This window comes from Cuculus canorus, chromosome Z, assembly GCF_017976375.1.
Source record: "Cuculus canorus isolate bCucCan1 chromosome Z, bCucCan1.pri, whole genome shotgun sequence".
Lineage (NCBI taxonomy): Eukaryota > Metazoa > Chordata > Aves > Cuculiformes > Cuculidae > Cuculus > Cuculus canorus.
This window is the reverse complement of record NC_071441.1, coordinates 75,687,626-75,705,444: the sequence shown is the minus strand read 5'-3', so window position 1 is coordinate 75,705,444 and position 17,819 is coordinate 75,687,626. Positions and strand designations below refer to the sequence as shown.

Here is a 17,819-nt window from a genome sequence, read left to right as displayed (position 1 = left end):
ATCGCATGAAAGTGAGTTGCAATGGCCAAGAGGGGGGCAGTGGGGCAGTCAGGAGTGGATGCAGTCTCAGGAGGGGATGGAGGCAGGTCCCGCCACCTCTCCATAGCTCCCATTTTCCCTTCTTCTCCATGTCTGTTTGCGTTGGACATCCCAGCCGATCGTGCCTTCTGCAGATGGGCTTTGACTTTGACGGCTGCCCAGGCTTGCTCTGCTGGGGCAGGTAGAAATAGTAGGAATTTAGAGCCTTTGTGACCAGCAGTCAGCCCTTAAGCCTTTTCTAAATATTATGAGGCGTGACTTAAACCTTCTAAATACTTTTTTCCACTGTAAAAAAAAATATAAATTGATAGCCCAGGGTTGCAGGAAACTGCATTTACTTTAGCTTGAGGTAACTTCAGCTGAACCTGTTGGAGCCTCTGATCCATCCCACACCTCCCAAGCTCAGAAAATAACAATAAAATGGTGTTGACAACAACCCTGGTGTTCCCCATGGGAGACAGAGTGGGACAGATAGGAAGAGTCTGGGGGTTTTTGACATTGCAGCTTTGACGTGATTCGTAGGAAATAAATGTACTACAACTTTAAGGCTTTGCCTGCAGCTAAATATAAGGGTGTGCTGGCTCCACCCTGCTGCTTTGTTAGGGATACAGGCATTTATTTTCTGGGGTGGGTATTTGCTTTATTTTTTTTTCCCTTCTATTTTTTGTTGTTGTTGTTGTTGTTTTTGTTGAATCCACCATGAAATAACCAACAGTTTAAGAGAGTCGCCTTGGAGTATACAGGAGAGAGACCTCCTAACGTTTCCCCCCCCCCCCCCCGGAAAATTAAAGGATTGGGACATAACCAGATCCAAATTTCAACTTTCACGTAAGTGCTGCTGCGCGCTCTGGTCTGGTTGGGAGATGATGATGGCAGGGCTGAAGGCTTAAGACAGCAAGTGTATCTTCACCTGACTTTCACGAGCCCCCAGACTGGTTGATGTTAAGCCAACATCCAGGGGCAGCTGATCTTTGCATCCAGCCGTGAGCTTGGGGCTCTTCTTTTCCTAAATATCCCTTCAGGTGAAAACTCTGCGTGTTGGTAAAACTCGGAGAGGTGGTGGCAATGATGTGTTTTCAATCAGCGCTTATGCAGTGTAAACTTAGTTTATCTCTGACTTTCTGCTTTGGAAAGAAAAGCCGGTTTCATCTCCATTTTCCATAATCATCTATTAATTTTATTAGCTTTTACAAAGAAGCTGCTTTTCCCCTGGTGCCTGGCCACCTGTTTTGTATGAGCTGCTGAAGGTCTGAGCTCTCGCTCCGCTTATGCGGAGCAGATTTCTTTCAACAAGCCAAAAGAAACGGCACGACTATATACTAAAAAGGGCAAAAACCCCCACATGCTGTGCTATTTTGGTAGCAGCAAATTATGCGTCCTACAAATTACCATTGGTTATGAACATCGCCTGTTTGTCTGGATGACAATGTCCTGCATTCAAACCACCACTCATACAGTCGGAGTTAGGATAATACCCATTGAACTCCAAAGCGTCTCCTCCTTTCTGAGCCCTGATTTATTCCTACCAGCAAATGTCACATGTAAGTAGAAGTTTTCTGGCTGTGTAATTCACAGACTGTCAGGCATCTTATTAAGAAGGACTTGGACCTTTTAAAAAATGACTTGAGGTTATTCCTTTGGTATCTGGCAACTATCAATTCTCTGGATTTTTGTGCTTGCTGGATTTTTCTTTTCCATTTTTCTTTAGCCTTTTTTTTTCCCTTTTCTTTTTCTTCTACCTTTTCCCCTCATTTTGTTTTTTTCCCCTTTTACTTCCCCCCTTTTTCTCTCCCTTTTAGTTTCCTTCCTTCTTTCTCTGTATTTTCTATGGATTTTATCCTTTTTCTTTTCTTTTTTCTTTTTCCTTTTTCTTTTTTCTTTTTTCCTTTTTCTTTTTTCTTTTCTCTTTTTTCTTTTTTCTTTTTTCGTTTTTTTAGTTTTTCTTTTCTGTTTTTTATTTTTTATTCTTTATTTTTTCTTTTTTCTATTTTTTCTTTTCTCTTTTTTCTTTTTTCTTTTTTCTTTTTTCTTTTTTCTTTTTTATTTTTTGTTTTCTTTTTCTTTTATTTTCCTTTTTTTGCCTTTGGCTTTTCATTTTTCTTCTTTTTTTTCTTTTTCTTTTTTCCTTTTATTTTCCTTTATTTTGCCTTTGACTTTTCATTTTTCTTCTTTTTTTTCTTTTTCTTTTTTTCCTTTTATTTTCCTTTTTTTTGCCTTTGGCTTTTCATTTTTCTTCTTTTTTTTCTTTTTCTTTATTCCTTTTATTTTCCTTTTTCCTTTTATTTTTCCTTTTTTCCTTTTATTTTCCTTTTTTTGCCTTTGGCTTTTCATTTTTCTTCTTTTTTTTCTTTTTCTTTTTTCCTTTTACTTTCCTTTTTTCTTTTATTTTCCTTTTTTTTTGCCTTTGGCTTTCAATTTTTCTTCTTTTTTTTTTTTCTTTTGCCTTTCATTTTTTTCCCTTTTCTTTTTACTTTTCTCCCTTTTGTAATTTCTTTTTCTCTTATTTTCTGTTTTCTTTCCTTTTCTTTCCGTCTTTCCAGTAAGGAGCAGGTTGAACTGAGGAGTTATTCACGTTTTAATCTTAATTCCATTAAGATCAGCTCTGAAGTACCACTCTGAAATTATGGTAGGCACTGTTGTACTGAAAATACCGTGAAAGTTAGATTAGATTAGATTAGATTAGATTAGATTAGATTAGATTATCTGTAAGAATTTTTCCACCTGCAGTATCATTCAGCCCTTGATACTTTACAATCTTCTTGTCAGCTGTAGCAAAAAGTGGTAATTTGCACTACCTCTCAGGAAGATGATAAAGCTCCAAATATTCCCATGTGTATTCCTGTCTCTCTTGTACACTTATTTGTGGCGGTGTGGAACGCTCACCGTGAGCTACTTTTCAGTCTGCTGTGCATCAAGAGCCCCAGCAGCAGTTTTCTGGATGGTTTGAGTAAAGGACGGAGGAGCATCATGAAGGGACATCTGCCCATCATATTGGTGCTCCAGTTACTCCTGCATCCCACTGCCCTCCCAATCCCATGGTCATCTTGTAGAGGTTGTTCATGCCCACATCTTCACCTATGTGGTCGTTTTATGCAGTGGTGCTCTAAGCAGATGTTACCAGATGTGAGGTCACACAGGGGCTCATGGACAGGGGTGGGAGTGGGGTGAGAGCCCTGGTCCCTCAGCTCAGCTTTGCTGTGCTCTTGCACCGGATGAATCCCATGGTAGGAAGCTCAGCTGGAAGCTTTTTTCTCTTCTGCAAGCCCTCTCTGGACCAATGTCCGTTGCGGCACTTGCGAGGGGCAGGTCATGAGCCTTCCAGCTGTGAGGCTCTGGAACAGAGGTTATCTTGTCCCACTTTCACACCACCCATAGTTTCCTTTCCAATTATCCCGAGCCACATTTTTCACAAGCAAGACTGAAGGAAAGGGAATAGTGCATCTGTGGGGGCAGATTGGTTTTCACTTTCCACACTGCCTGGTGTGTTCCTGTTACAGTGTCTGGTCAATTCTCCAGCATCTATCCCCAAACACATCCATCCTTTCTCCTTCCCCTTCTCCTTCCCCTTATCCTTTCTCCTCCTCCTCCTTCTTATCCTTTCTCCTCCTCCTCTTCCACCTCTGCCACAGCCGTTGCTGCATACAGGTGGTGCAGAAGAAGAAGGAACAGCTCAATCAGGTCCCACTGTGCCAGGTGCTGCACAAATCCAGAGCGACATTCCTAACTCTGACCACCACATCCATGAGCCTTACCTGATGCTGGAGCTTTTTCCCCTTGCACTGCAAAGGCAGCCTTTGCAGAACAAAGACCCACAGGTATCTGCAGAGGGGTGATGTTGTGGGAGATGATATGAAGACTCCTCTCTTTGAGTCCCTGGAGTGTTTGTTGCTGGGATGAGTCCCACCACTGCTGCTATGATGTCCTAAGGCTTTGGGTGGCCAGACAGGACAGCTACAAGGAGGGTGTGAAGCACCTATTGCTGCAAAGGTGCTTCCAGAGGGCTCCGTGCATGGGGAACCATTTGAAGCAGGCTTTTATCTGTCGGTGATGAGCGCAGGATTTGCGTGGCTGCATCCTCAGATGCTCCGGAGCTGCTTTGTACGGTGTTTCAGGTCATAAAACTAAAGCACTGTGCCTGGAAAGGTGGTTTGCTGCCAGGGTGAAAGCAAATCTATTGAAACCAGACGGGTTGCTAATTCACCCTGTGCAACACGTGTATTTCTCCACTCCTCTCCCCACCGGACTGAGAATGGCTTGACCCATGCAGCTGGGGCTGCTCTCAGTGTCCTGTGCCTTGGGAAGTCCTCTGGGGACTGAGCCCTACTGACAACCACCATGGGAGAGAGGGTGGGATCTTCTCCCTTGGTCCCTCTGTTCTGGGTGGAGCAGGGGCTCTGGTGCAGAGACATCCTGCCCGGAGTGATGTGGGTGCAAAAATCCTGCAGGACCCTGGTCCATCGAATGCCTCAGGCAGGGTTCCTCGGTGCCCTGATGAAATGAGGTTGATGAGGAGAGCGACCCAGGAAGGTCCTGGCACACTGGTAGTGGAGCTCCATGGTTTTTGGAGTCTTGACAGCAAACAGGGATACTTTGAGCAGTAGCTATGGAGAAGGCTACTTAGGAGCTGGTTGCCACAGCAAAGGGAAGGAGCTCTTGTGCTGGTGTTTCATTTCAGCAGTGGTGTTGCTCCGTGCTGGTGAAAGTGACGTTTCCTAGAAGGGACAGAATGGAGGGGTGAAGCCAAGCCTGCCATCTCAAGAGTCCCTGGGAATGCCTTGCTTGAGCTGGGAAGCTGCACCCACACACGCAGGGAGCCCAGAGCAGATGCCCGTGGTTCCTCTTATACCAGCACTCACTGAGTGTGACTTCATCTGGGTCCAACTCTGGCAGAAGACGTAGCATCAGAAAAGGGGTGAACCCCGAAGTGTGCTGCCAGGCAGCGAGGGCGAGCTCTCCGGAGCAGAATCAAGGTGATGGGTACAGACGGGACTTTCCTGTTACTTAAAATGAGCACCGCACTGATCCCACTGAGTGGGCATTGGCATGAGACAGCATTTAAATTTCTTCAGAGCCTTTTTCAATTTATCTGGGTCAAATCCCACAAGCAGGAGTGGGGCCCTTCTCCTCCAGGTGATTTTGGAGGAGCTGTGTAATGATTTCTGAAGCATGTATATGTAAATCTCTACCTACAGGTCTCTGAACTTTTGGCAGTGGATAGAAATTAAAGGCTGTTTTTGTTTAAAGATTGATGACCCGCAGCTGATGTTGCTCATTTGCACCTTTTCCATCTCCTAATGGAAGGGATGCAATGTTCTCTGGCAAATTGAACAAATGTTCTATAGAGCACCTAAAAAGGGGTTGTGTGTGTGTGTACCTTGCAGAGGAGGAGTGCACATAGACGAGAAATTGCAATTCTCCTTTGGAAGCCTAAGTGAACACCGCTTTCCGAGAGTTGCCTAATTTAAATCATCTTTGCTCTGTTTTGTCCTATCCGTTATTTCCAGCTGTCATGTTAAGTGCCACGAAGATTCTACAAGAGGTTTCTTTCTGTTTCCCTCTAATAATCCCGGAAACAGGCATTGGTCCCTTTGTCTCGGGCTCTCTCTGATGGCTCTCAGTGTTCAATTTGCCAGAGAGGAACCACTTTGTGGAACAATAGGACAATCAGCGCTGCAGCTCGAGTGCTGCCATCTTGCCCTTGAAGAGGCAGGACAGGAGCAGAGGTGGAATGTGTTTTGGTGATTGCGGTTAATAACTCTAGGAAAAGCTTTGGTGGTCTCTCAGCAAAGGTGATCCGGGCTTGCAAAAATAGATGCTTACTTTCCATTTGCTCCAGAATTTGTTGTGATTTAGGACAGCAATAAACTATGGTGTTCAGGTCTGGATTAGGGCTTGGGGTAAACAAGATGATCCAAGACTTGCATGTAAAAGCTAGGATGAAGTCCAGTAGATATAAAGTGTTCCCTGACTTTCTTGGCTTGTTGAGGAGTTGGCAGGGTCCAATGTTGGATCTTCCCATTAAAAGCACATACTTGGAGCAGTAAAGAACCTCTAAAGAAAAAGCTGGTGAGACACCAAGGACCTGTGTTTTGGTGCTGCAGTCCTGAACTAGAGAAGCATCTCCCACGCGTCCTTGAATGTCCTTTGCTTTGGTCCAGGGGTGAATCGGAAGACTTCTTGAGGACCCTTTCAGTGCTTTGATGCTATATCCTTTATGTCTTCCTTCAGGGCTGTGCAAAGCATCCTGTGCCCAACTCAGCATAGGTTTGGGGGAGTTGTACCCTGTTTTCTTCGAATGATGTCCGACTGGAGAGGTGGAACATCGAATGCCTTCCAAATTATCCAATGTTTCATGTGATTCCATGCTGACTTTGTGCTAAGCTTTGCTTATTCTACTCCATCTGCTGCCCTCAGCTTTACCTGTCCACCCATCTCCTGCCATCAATCACAAGTCCAGGTTGGGAGTCCTTTACAAGTCCAAGACTTGTAAAGCTGGGGAGTGGCTCTTGATCAGGGAGTGCAGGGGGAGGGGGAAGGTTTTGAAGCTGAAAGAGGGGAGATTGAGATGAGATCTTAGGAAGAAATGTTTTGCTGTGAGGGTGGGGAGGCCCTGGCCCAGGTTGCCCAGAGCAGTGGTGGCTGCCCCATCCCTGGAGGTGTTCCAGGCCAGGTTGGATGGGGCTTGGAGCCCCTGATCCAGTGGGAGGTGTCCCTGCCCATGGCAGGGGTGGGACTGGATGGGCTTTAAGCTCCCTTCTAATCCAAACCATTCTATGATTCCAGTTATCTGTGGGCTGAACTATTAGTTAATGCTTTAAAATACATAAATAACGAAGGAATATATCTTTCCAATTAAATTTTAAAAGTAGAAGTAAATTTTGATTTCTAAATTTGCACTACTGATACAGAAGCACAGGATGATTGCTTCTGAATATTTAATCCCGAAGGTTGATCCTTACAGTAACCACTATCAGAAGTTGTTTTGCACCGTTTTTCTGGTGGTCACTGCTGCATTTCATCTGTCCTTGGCTGCTTAGTCCCTCTGACTGTCACTTTTCCTTCTTGAGCCCTTCTGGAGTTTGCCATGGGTTTTTGTGGTCCTGAAGTCTTATTAAACTTCTCCAATTCCTAAACTTCCTAAATTCCTAAACAACTTCAGGAATTAAATAGATGTTAAAAAAATGCTGTTAAAAAAAACCTGGTGGTGTAAGGTGTTTTTTGCTCAGTTTGATATGACTGAGGGTGTCCCAAGGTCATAAAAATTCACTTAAAGTGTGTTCTGTCTCTGGGGAAATCCCTGTGCAAAATATCCTTTTGCTTGTTAGCATGACCCTTGAGTACGTGTGGGTACTTCCCATGAAGTCCAAGTTCTGGAACTGGTTAGAAAGCTAAAAATCTAAGGAAAATGGTCATGACAAAATCTGGGATTGTTTAGCCCATGTGGTTATGGAGCTAAAAGTTGCCATGTGGACCTCTGAGCAATCCCAAAGAAAAATAAAAGGACTCAGTGTGTTTACAAGAGAAAAAAAAACCAAGGAGCTCGTGGTGTTGAAGGCGCTCTCATGGCTTTGGGATGGTTTGCAGAGTCGGTGCTGCAGCCTTTCCTCCTGCCCGCCGGCAGCTCTGGCTGGGACTGGTAGTAAGCTGAAACTGTGGTCGAGGAGAGAACTCTGTTTTTTCTTTGGAGGCAAGGAAGGTGGATTGTTTTCTAGCGATGAAATTTCCTATTGAAAAATTGAATGCTTCCCTCTCGCACTTGTGAATGGGACACCTGGGAAGCAGAGCACGCTGGTTCCAATTACCAGCGCAGCGAGGCCAAGTGCTGTAGTCAGGCAGGAATTTATACCTTTTCATACGTACTTGAATAGATAAAAACCTTTTTTATTTTTTTTCTTCTTTTTTTTATTTTTTTTTATGTATGTAATGAATTCTAAGCAGAAGCCCAGCCTGCAAAGCTGCCTTTGATTTGTTCTCGTATTAATATTTTATGCCTGAATATGTGCCTAATCGCTCAAATTAGCCAAAGTTGCTGCTTCCGTTTAGCAAAAATATGATCCCGAAGAATGCAGGCTCATTCCTTGCTGCCATCATATGTAGGGATGGCATGTTTATGCCTGGGATTTCCCTGGAAGACCTACTTGGTAGCACATCTACAGGGAAAGCTCAGAGCGGTTAACATCAATCCCAACCCGAAAGTGGTATCTCAAGATCATGAAGAAGGTGAATGATATTGCGGGTGCATGAACAGAAGTGTTGCTCCCCTTCAGTGGTGTGTTCCACGTGCATTGAATGCTTTAGAGCTGAACACATCTAGGAATTCCGGCTATCGCAGAGTGTTACAGCTCCTCCATTCATGTCCAATGTTTTCACTTCCTGCCTGGGCAAGATTTCCATGTGGACAAAGATGTTCCTCAAGATACATCAGTGTATGAGCTACAGGGGAGACAGTCAGGAGCAGTGTCTATCAACCATGGAGGACAGGGGCTTCGTTAGAAACTGGCAGGGGGCTCAGGAGTCAGGGTTGATTATGACCTTGGGCACAGCTTTTCTCTGCCACATATCTTACATGGTGTCTGGGTGACACTTCCCCACCAGTAAAATGCTTCCCACAATGTGTCTGTCCCACCCATCCGAGATGGGAACTCTTTTGACTCTGTACGATGGTGTTGACCTTGCCTGGGGCCGTAAGTCACCTGCAAACCAAATACAGTGGCAGCGACAAGAAATTTGTGGTATGGGGTCCTTCCCTTGATCTAATTGAAATAGGAAGTCCTGTTTCCAGCAATGGGAATTTTCTGATCCTGTTGTGGTGCATCTCTTTATTATTCCCAGTGGATCATTTAGTCTATCCTGAAAGCCATGCACGCTTGCTCCTGCAAGCCCTTTGGTGAGTTCCGTAAATCCACCATCTGTTGCAGGGAAATCATCTCTGTTTCCTGGTCTTGAACCTCCTGCCAGATTAATTCGGTGGCTCTAGGTGAGTGGAGGGAGACTGCCAGTCATCAGAAGATGGTACAGTTGCCCATGGTAGCAGTTGATCCTGTTGATGTCTTGTTTCACTCTAAAGCTATGGAGAACGAATCTTCCCCAGCCATCACAAAGGCAGCTCAGAGGGAGCAGAGTCACTGTTTTTCGGGGCCCTGAGCAGTGATTTGGACGTTGTAGACCATCATAGAGAATAACATGACTGTCTGTGGGTAAAAGAGGCAAGTACCCCTCACCACAAGAAGGATCTTGAGGCTCTGGAGCGTGTCCAGAGAAGAGCAACGAAGCTGGTGAGGGGCTGGAGAACAAGTCTTATGAGGAGCGGCTGAGAGAGCTGGGGTTGTTTAGCCTGGAGAAGAGGAGGCTGAGGGGAGACCTTATTGCTCTCTACAACTACCTGAGAGGAGGTTGTGGAGAGGAGGGAGCTGGGCTCTTCTCCCAAGTGACAGGGGACAGGACAAGGGGAATGGCCTAAAGCTCCACCAGGGGAGGTTCAGGTTGGATATCAGAAAAAAATTCTTCTCGGAAAGAGTCATGGGGCACTGGAACAGCTGCCCAGGGAGGGGGTTGAATCGCCTTCCCTGGAGGTGTTTAAGGAATGCGTTGATGAAGTGCTTGGGGGCATGGTTTAAGGGAGTGTTAGGAATGGTTGGACTCAATGATCCAGTGGGTCCTTTCCAACCTGGTGATTCTATGATTCTATGAGTCTATGATTCTAAGTTAGTGAAGGCAGCAAGAGAGGAAGGGGGACATAACTGGGACATAACCATCGTAACAACAGTATCTATTAAGTCCCATTTTCATTTCCAAGTGTTGAAAAAGGGTAGAACCGCTGAGTTCAGATGTTGGGATGGGCTGGGATCACACAGCTGCCTGGTTTAGTTCTACAGGGACCTGCACCAGTGCTCATCATCTAGACAAAACCATGAGGAGCACCAGCACTGTTTGCACCTTCTCCCCAGTCATTTCCCTGCATACATGGGGCAGCACGGTTGGCCAATCTTCAGGCAGTACTGTCTGTAACCAGTAGTAGCTGTGCATGCAGACGGGACCGTAGGCTCCAACTTTGCATGTTGGCTTCTGCCAATATCTGGCAGAGCACAAAGACCTCATTCAGTCAGTTAGTTTGACTACAAGTGCACGCCCTTTCCAGGGCACACTTGAGGCACATGGTGCAGTTCCGACACCAGGTTATTACATCCCAGCGTTCCTCTTGATGTGTAAAATGAAAGCATGCATCTCTATTACTGTTTGCATCCCAGTGTCACCTATAGACCTTGAAGAAGGAACCCCGCTTTCATTGCAGGAAGCCTCAACAGAGACAAAGCTTGCCCTAAGGAGGTGAGAGTCTGAGGCAAGGGATGACAGGCAGATATAACTACCTGGAGGAGGGTGAAAAAATAATGATCCTGAAATGGCCACGGGAGATGCAGAGGTCCCAGCACACACAAAGTAGCTTATGGTATATGGAAATGTTGCGTATACATCTATATAATTGCAAAAGATGCACATTGTTCTGTGTGTTATTGGGAAATAGTACACGATCATTAGGAGCTAGAACAAGGAAGACCTGGAGGGGCAGAGTGAAGTGTGATTATGCAGCCCAGCCCGGGTGTTTCCTCACTTTGGTGAGATACGCGGTATAATTTCATCATAGTTTTATATACAGCTAGTTGGCACACAGTTTGATATGCAAATAAAAATCATCCTCAGTATCAGAGGAAGATTTAAAGCTGTGCTTTCCACTCTCATGCCACAATCCTTGCTTTTCTGGTCAGTCTAATCTACTCGGTTACTCCTTTCATCATCTTGTGTTTTGAAGACGTGATAGCTCTTTCAAAGAACATCTGTCAGACATTTATTAATTGGTTAATTTTTCTGCATGGAATGAAAAAAACAAGAATGGGGAACCCAAAGCCCTGAAGATCAGATACGGTGTGTGGCCAAGTAATTATTCTGGGGTTACGTGGCAATGAGTCATGTGCAGCCTGTGCTCAGTCTATGAAGACATCTCTCTAGCTCTTGGCAAGAAATGGGTTTCCTACTGGAGACATTCAGTTTATACTAAAGACTGAAGTAAAATTTTCTTGATATGGGTAATAGAGCATCTGTAGTACATACCAGTGAGATGTCACTTCCAGGCTGAGCTTTCTAGATTAAGGATGCTACAGGCAATGAGCGGTGCTGAATGATGTTTTTAACACAGAAGGTTAAACTTAAATAATTTAAGAATGAGAGAAAGTGTGGATAGAACCAGTACTTTCATGTTCAAGGACAGATTGAAAGCGTAGACTTGTTTCCTGGTGACATCAAAGGTTACACCTAGCTTGGGACACCTGGACACATCTTATGAGGTTTAGTCTGAGAACCAAATTTATTGGGATTTTTGTGCTGTGATCTTAGGTGAATGTCTTCTCCTATCACTGTGGTTTTTGAGTCAGACACATTTCATGCAATTTGGAATCATAGAACCATAGTATGTTTTGGGTTGAAAGAAACCTTAGAGATCATGCAGTCCCACCCCCTGCCATGGGCAGGGACACTTCCCACTGGATCAGGCTGCTCCAACCCCAATCCAATCTGGCTTTGAACACCTCCAGGGAGGGGGAATCCTTGACTTCTCTGGGCAACCTGGGCCAGGGCCTCACCACCTTCATAGGAAAACATTTCTTCCTAAGATCTCATCAAAATCTCCCCCCTTTCAGCCTAAAACCATTTCCCCTTATCTTAACCCTGCTGTCCCTGATCAAGAGCCCCTCTGCAGCTTTCCTGGAGCCCCTTTCAGCACTGGAAGCTGCTCTAAGGTCTCCCCAGAGCCTTCTCTTCTCCAGGCTGAACAACCCCATCTCTCTCAGCCTGACGAGAAATATGTTTTATATCAATATCAAGAAATCGGTTTTGTGCGAGGGGACTGTGACCAGGTCTCTGATCATCACAACCATTTTCTCTCAGTTCTTCTGGAGAAGAGCTTGGTGTCTGGTTTTGGGGTCAAATCCAGGCCTGGCAGCTGTGCAAGGCGTAGGGGTGAACTGAAGCAGGACAATGTATGTCTGTGGATACAGGACAGGAATTCCCAAAGGTTTCCAAATCCCAGAGCATGTCAGTAGCAGTGGAGAATGTCTTTCCATTGGGGACCTTTGGAAATGCTGCTAAGGCAGAGTCCTCTCTGTCAAATCCCTGCTTGACACTGGTGTTTTCTAGGATGAGGTGTCCCCAGGCTCACTGGGTGCCCCATTTCCGACTCAGTGTGGGAGATCTGCCCCTCGATAACAGACAACAACAGTCTTCATGTTGGCAATCAAGACATGGCAATGTCCTTTCAGGGGCATGAGTTTGGGGTTTCTTCAGGTTGCGCCAAAGTTGTGTTTGACTGCCACCATCTGTCTTTACTCTCTCTGCCTTTTTTCATTGTTTTTTACTGGCTCTGCAATGCTCAGAAACGGATCTGTTGGAGTGGGTCCAGAGAAGGCCACAGAAATGATCCAAGGGCTGAAACACTTCTTGTGTGGTGGACTAAGAGGTTTAGGGTTGTTGAACCTGGAGAAGAGAAGGCTGCAGGGAGACGTTATTTCAGTCTTCCATTACTTAAAAGGGGTTTATAAGAAATACAGGGACAAACTTTTCGGCAGGGCCTGAAGCAATAGGACAAGGGGGAATGGTTTTAAACTAGAAGAGGGGTGATTCGAACTAGATAGAAGGAAGAAATTTTGGTGGTGAAACACTGGCACAGGTTGCTCAGAGAGGTGGTGGATGCCTCATCCCTGGAAACATTCCAGGTCAGGTTGGATGGGGCTCAGAGGAACCTGATGGAGTTGAAGATATCTCTGCTGATTGCAGGGGAGTTGGAGCAATGGAACCTTTAAAGGTCCCTTCCAACCCAAACCATTGTGTGATCCTATGATTTGTGTGACTGTGCTGTGGACTGCTAGTGAGTCCTAAAGGTTTCAAACAATTACATCATTTCCCCCCATACCCAGCCAAATATTCACAAAACCGACGGGAGGAGAAAGAGAAACGATGCTCCTCGTCAGCTGGGGATCTGGCGAAATGCCGCATATCACAAGATTCGCAGTAAAGTCACGACACTGGCAGCACCAGGCTAAGTATTTTGGTTGGGGCTTGTGGTTTCTTTGCCTTGATCAATAAAACAAAACCTGCCAAAGCACTGGTGGTGAGCTCCACTTCCAGCCGCTTCTGCTTGAATTATTCATGTTCAGTAAGTGATCTGCAAACGGCTCCTGTGATCTCCTTGTGATCTGTGTGTGTGTGTGAGACTCACCCCTGCTTAGGTCAGGGCATTTTCTTGTTTCCTTCCTCACGGCAGGGAGTCTGTGGGAATCTCTGGATTGCTCACCACCTCTTTCTGATTAACCGAGCCATTTATTTATTATTTATGCAGTATGATTTGTTCGGCTGTCCCAGGCATGCGGTGTTATCACTGGATAAGCAAGTAGACTATGTGCAAACATCTGTAGCTGTTGCCTTGACAAATCCTATTGTCAAAATAATATCAAGGAGCCGCAGAGGCACTTGTAGGGCAAATGTCCTTGTAAGGAGAAGGTAGTGTTGCCAGCTTCTCATCCAACATAGGACAAGTTTCACCTGCATGTGGTTCTCAACAGAGCTTTATTGGGCTGAGACACACATATATACATATAAATACATTTTGTGTTTGCTTGTTTTCCACAAGCTCTGCTCTGTGTTTATTTTAATTTGTTCAGGTTCAGTCCTGGAAAGAGGTTAGTAAAACTAGTGAGAAGGGCAGTTTATGCTCAGGAAATCAGCAGGTGTTGTGTTTACTTTGGATTCCGTATCATTAGCAAAATGGGCTATGCATGCCCACCTCTTCCAGCACACCCACCTCCAGTACAATCTACTTCATCCCAGTGTGCTGTGATAAACCAGTCTGCATTGTAGCATGAGGACTGGGATGCTTTGGGAGCCTGTTTCCAAGCCGAGCTATGATTTGAGCAATATAAGGCTCAGTGGAGAGACAGGGATGTCCGGGTCCCCTTCTGCAGCTGAGGGATGTGGCTTTGAGTGAAGGAAGCTCAATCTATGGTGCCTTCATAAAATTATAGAACGGTTTGTGTTGGAAGGGACCTCAAAGCCCATCCAGTTCCAACCCCCTGACTTGGACAGGGACACCTCCCACTGGATCAGGGGCTCCAAGCCCCATCCAACCTCACCTTGAACACCTCCAGGGATGGGGCAGCCACACCTTCTCTGGGTAACCTGAGCCAGGGCTTCCCTACCCTCACAGGAAGACATTTCTTCCCAAGATCTCATCTCAATCTCCCTTCTTTCAGTGTCAAACCATTCCTCCTCATCCCATCCCTGCACTCCCTGATAAAGAGGCTCCCCCCAGCTTTCCTATAGACCCCTTTAAGTGCTGGATGGCTGCTATAAGGTCTCTCTGGAGACCTTCAGCCCCTTTGGATGAACAAAGCTCCACACAGGGTACCTGCTTTTATACAGTATCCCTGACGAGGACCTGTTCCTTGCCTAGGGTATCACTCACCTGCAACATGACTGGAATACAGCAGTGAGTTTGTTAAAATATCCTGCCCCTCTGCATTCTGGAAAGAAGGTTTTCTATAAGTTTTTGCTATTTCTTAGCAAAATTACTGGTCTAGCACAGAAGTAATGAACCACAGCAGGGTTACTCAAGAGATTTGGGCCCTCACTTTGTCAGACAGCATTGTTTCTTTAAATGAGAAAAATAATTTAAGCAAACAAATGAATAAAGAATTTCTGGAAATTAAAGTACGGCATGAATGGGATGATTTGCTCCTCCTCTGTTTAGTAGGAGCAGCGCAGTGAACAATTGCACGGCTGACCTCAGAAATCTATCCATGGTAACTAGTCACAAGAGAGAAAAATAGACGGCCTGCCACACACTTGGTATTAAAGTTATATTTTCCATTTTTTCCACAGTTGTGGGCCAGTCAGGGACTTTCCATGAGCAGTCAGCATGGCAGAAATCCCCTTCTGCTTGTTGCAACCACGGCCGCTGAGCATTGAAGGGACTGATGCTGGTTTTGGCTTTAGTAGGTTTTAGTCCCAGTTTGCAGTGGGATTAGGCTGCGGAAGACTTTTCCTGTGGAATAATCACACTGGACCAGGGCTATGGGTGGGTGATGCGCCTTTGTCCCTTCCACCCTGTGGCCAAGGCTTGCTAGTGATGGGGTCTGGTGGAGGAATCTCACCTTTGGTGAGCACCTCTGCAAGGTGCTGGATGCTAAATGCCCAACTAGCTTTGGAGTCTGTGCAAGCCGTGTAGCTTGATCCATGTAGCTGTGGGCAAGTCCTGTAAGAGCCTGGAAGAAGGACAGAAAGACACTGCCATGCTGGAATTCATCCAAAAATAAATAAACCAGAAATACTGGGCCTTCAGGCTCAATCGTCTTCTGTTCCTCAAAAGACATTTTTGGAAAGGATCACTGTGCTTTTCTTCTTCCATTAGGCAAGTGAGGAGAGAACATTGTTTTCCTTCCCTCATCCGTTTCCCTTATAGGGAAAGAAGAAGGACTTGGCCACCCCGAGCCGAGCATCTCCAGGGACCTCCCAAAACAAAGGGCTGCGTGGAGAAAAGTGCTGTCATCTTGTCCCCGTCATCCTCTTCCCTCCTTTCACCCTGCTCTTGGCACAGCTGTGCCTGCCCGGGGATGGCATGCTGCATGTTACTGTCAGCCAGCAGGGAGCATGGAGGGGTGTTCCTAGGCTTCCTCCCCGAAAAACACGGCAAACTTATCTTATCTCCAGGTTTATCGCTTCCCGTAGACTTGGCAAGGCAATGCTGGAGTCTGCCTTCTGCCAGGAAGGTGTGTTAGCTCCGCGACGGTGTTGATAGTGTATGCGTCCACGTGTAATGTCTTGGATAAAGCGGTACTCCTGAGGAACATCATTCTGGTGTTCCTAGATGTGTCGTGCAGCTCCTTGGACGTATCCGTGCCGGTGTAGTTTCTCTCATGTGTGCTGCAGGCATTCATCTGTGATCTGCAGAGAATACTTCTGGGTTGAAGAGCATCTCACCAGCCATGCTCTGCATGACCCTTGTGTTAGCTTCCCTTACGGGAATATGGGAACAGCACATGGAGCTGGAATGCAGGTTCTTTTAATTATAGCATTTACAGGTTTTTTATTTTTTAGTTTTTTTTTACAAAAGACTGAACTAAGACAAACCTATCTTCTTTTGTCCAGGCTCCAAGGCTGACCCTGCTGAGAGCCCCTGTGATACTGACCTCTATGGGAGTGGAGACCACTTGACTGCACTCAGCACCTTTCAGGATCAGGCCCTAGGTAATTATTCTAATTCTCTGCCTGGTTGACGGGTGAAATTTGGTGTTCTGGGCTATGCAGATGATCTGAAATGACATTCCTAGTTGTCCATCCCACAAATCCATGGATTTCTTTCCCTTCTGAACATTGTCACTCTATAGATCAGTGGCTTGATAATAAAATAGTAATGATTGTTCCCTCAAACATAAAGCAAAGTATGTCCTTTGCATTCCTACTTGGGAAGTTCTTTTGAAGTTAACTGGCAGAAAGCTGTAAAAGCAAACAAAAAATAAGAGTTTTTCACTCTCATCAGAAGAAATCAAAGGCTTAAAAAATTAGCATTTGTTGTCAAGGATGCTTGTTCAGGTCAGACATTTAAGAAGGGCTTAAAACCTACAGCTGCAGGATCCTGCTTTTAAAAATAAATCTAGCGACTATTTTCTGCAGAAAAATAAATGGTGAAAATCTTATTAACCTGGCTTCACAGCAGCTGCATTCTCTCCTCCTAATCTGGCTTTACTGTTGTACCTTTGAGAAACTTTAGATCTTTTCTCCGAGGTGGACAGATGGAAATCAAACAGCTCAGGGCCAAGCAGTGCCCTACTCTTCATCCTTACGGAGGTGTGGTGTCAGCCCGTTGCCTTGCCTGGCGGTGCATGGGCAGGATTTGACCCAAGGCTTTTTCTACCAGCCCAGCGAGGCCAGCTTAAACGCCGAGCGTGAGCTTGAGAAGTGAGGATCTCGGGGGCGAGTTTTGAGAGGAATAAGAAGGAAGCCAGCAGGATGCTGTGGATGTTAATCTGAAACACTAAGGATGAAGGATTTCCTGCAGGGTTGGCTTCCTGAGCGATTTGCTATTCCTTACAAAATTCTCTATGCTGACGAGAGTATCGGTCAACAGAGGGTTATACATGTAGCCCCATCTCTTGGATATTTTCCCCCAATAAATCAGTTAATACAAACCAGCTTCCCACTGATTTCAGCAGAAGTTAAAGCCCAGCTCTCAAGATCAGGGTAATGTGAGGACGGATTGTGGGTTGTTGGCTGTTTATGCAGAGCATCCTCTCTCCATGCGGGAACAGAGCACTATTCTCCATCCCCTGCAGCTCTGTACAGTGACATTTTCAGGACCAGGCCCGAGGACTTTGACTGGGTGGCTTCCTGCTTTAACAATCTCCATTTCAAATGCTCTATACATGGCATTGTGCGGGGAATTAAGAAAGAAACCAACCCATATCCTTCTCCCTTGAATGATGTGGTGGGCGGTGGGCAGCTAAGCTCACATTTCCAATAGAGAAGGAGAAGACACAGCTGGTGAAACAGGCTCAGAGAGTGAAAGAGAGGGAAATGAAGAATGAGAAGAAAGAAATATGTTCACCGTCAGGAGCTACGGTGCTGTATTTTTTCCCCATCCACCCTGAATTTGTGGGGATGGGGTGTTTTCTTGGTGCTTAAGCTCATATGTTCTATGTTTAAACCGCTGCTGTCAAAGCTTGGAGAGTAACTAAAACAAA

At 45.6% G+C, this 17,819-nt stretch overlaps 1 protein-coding gene across 4 annotated transcripts in view; it reads left to right on the top strand.

Moving 5' to 3' along the window:
* ZBTB7C (zinc finger and BTB domain containing 7C) overlaps positions 1-17,819 on the top strand; it is a 164,617-nt gene that overhangs the window by 54,850 nt on the left and 91,948 nt on the right. For 2 of the 4 annotated variants that reach the window (XM_054054503.1, XM_054054506.1), the window contains exon 2: positions 16,228-16,326. The gene's annotated coding sequence lies outside the window, so the exon portion shown is untranslated. Of the gene's footprint in view, positions 1-820; positions 868-1,460; positions 1,581-16,227; positions 16,327-17,819 lie in introns of those variants that run through there. The other 2 variants (XM_054054504.1, XM_054054505.1) reach the window with 2 other exon arrangements.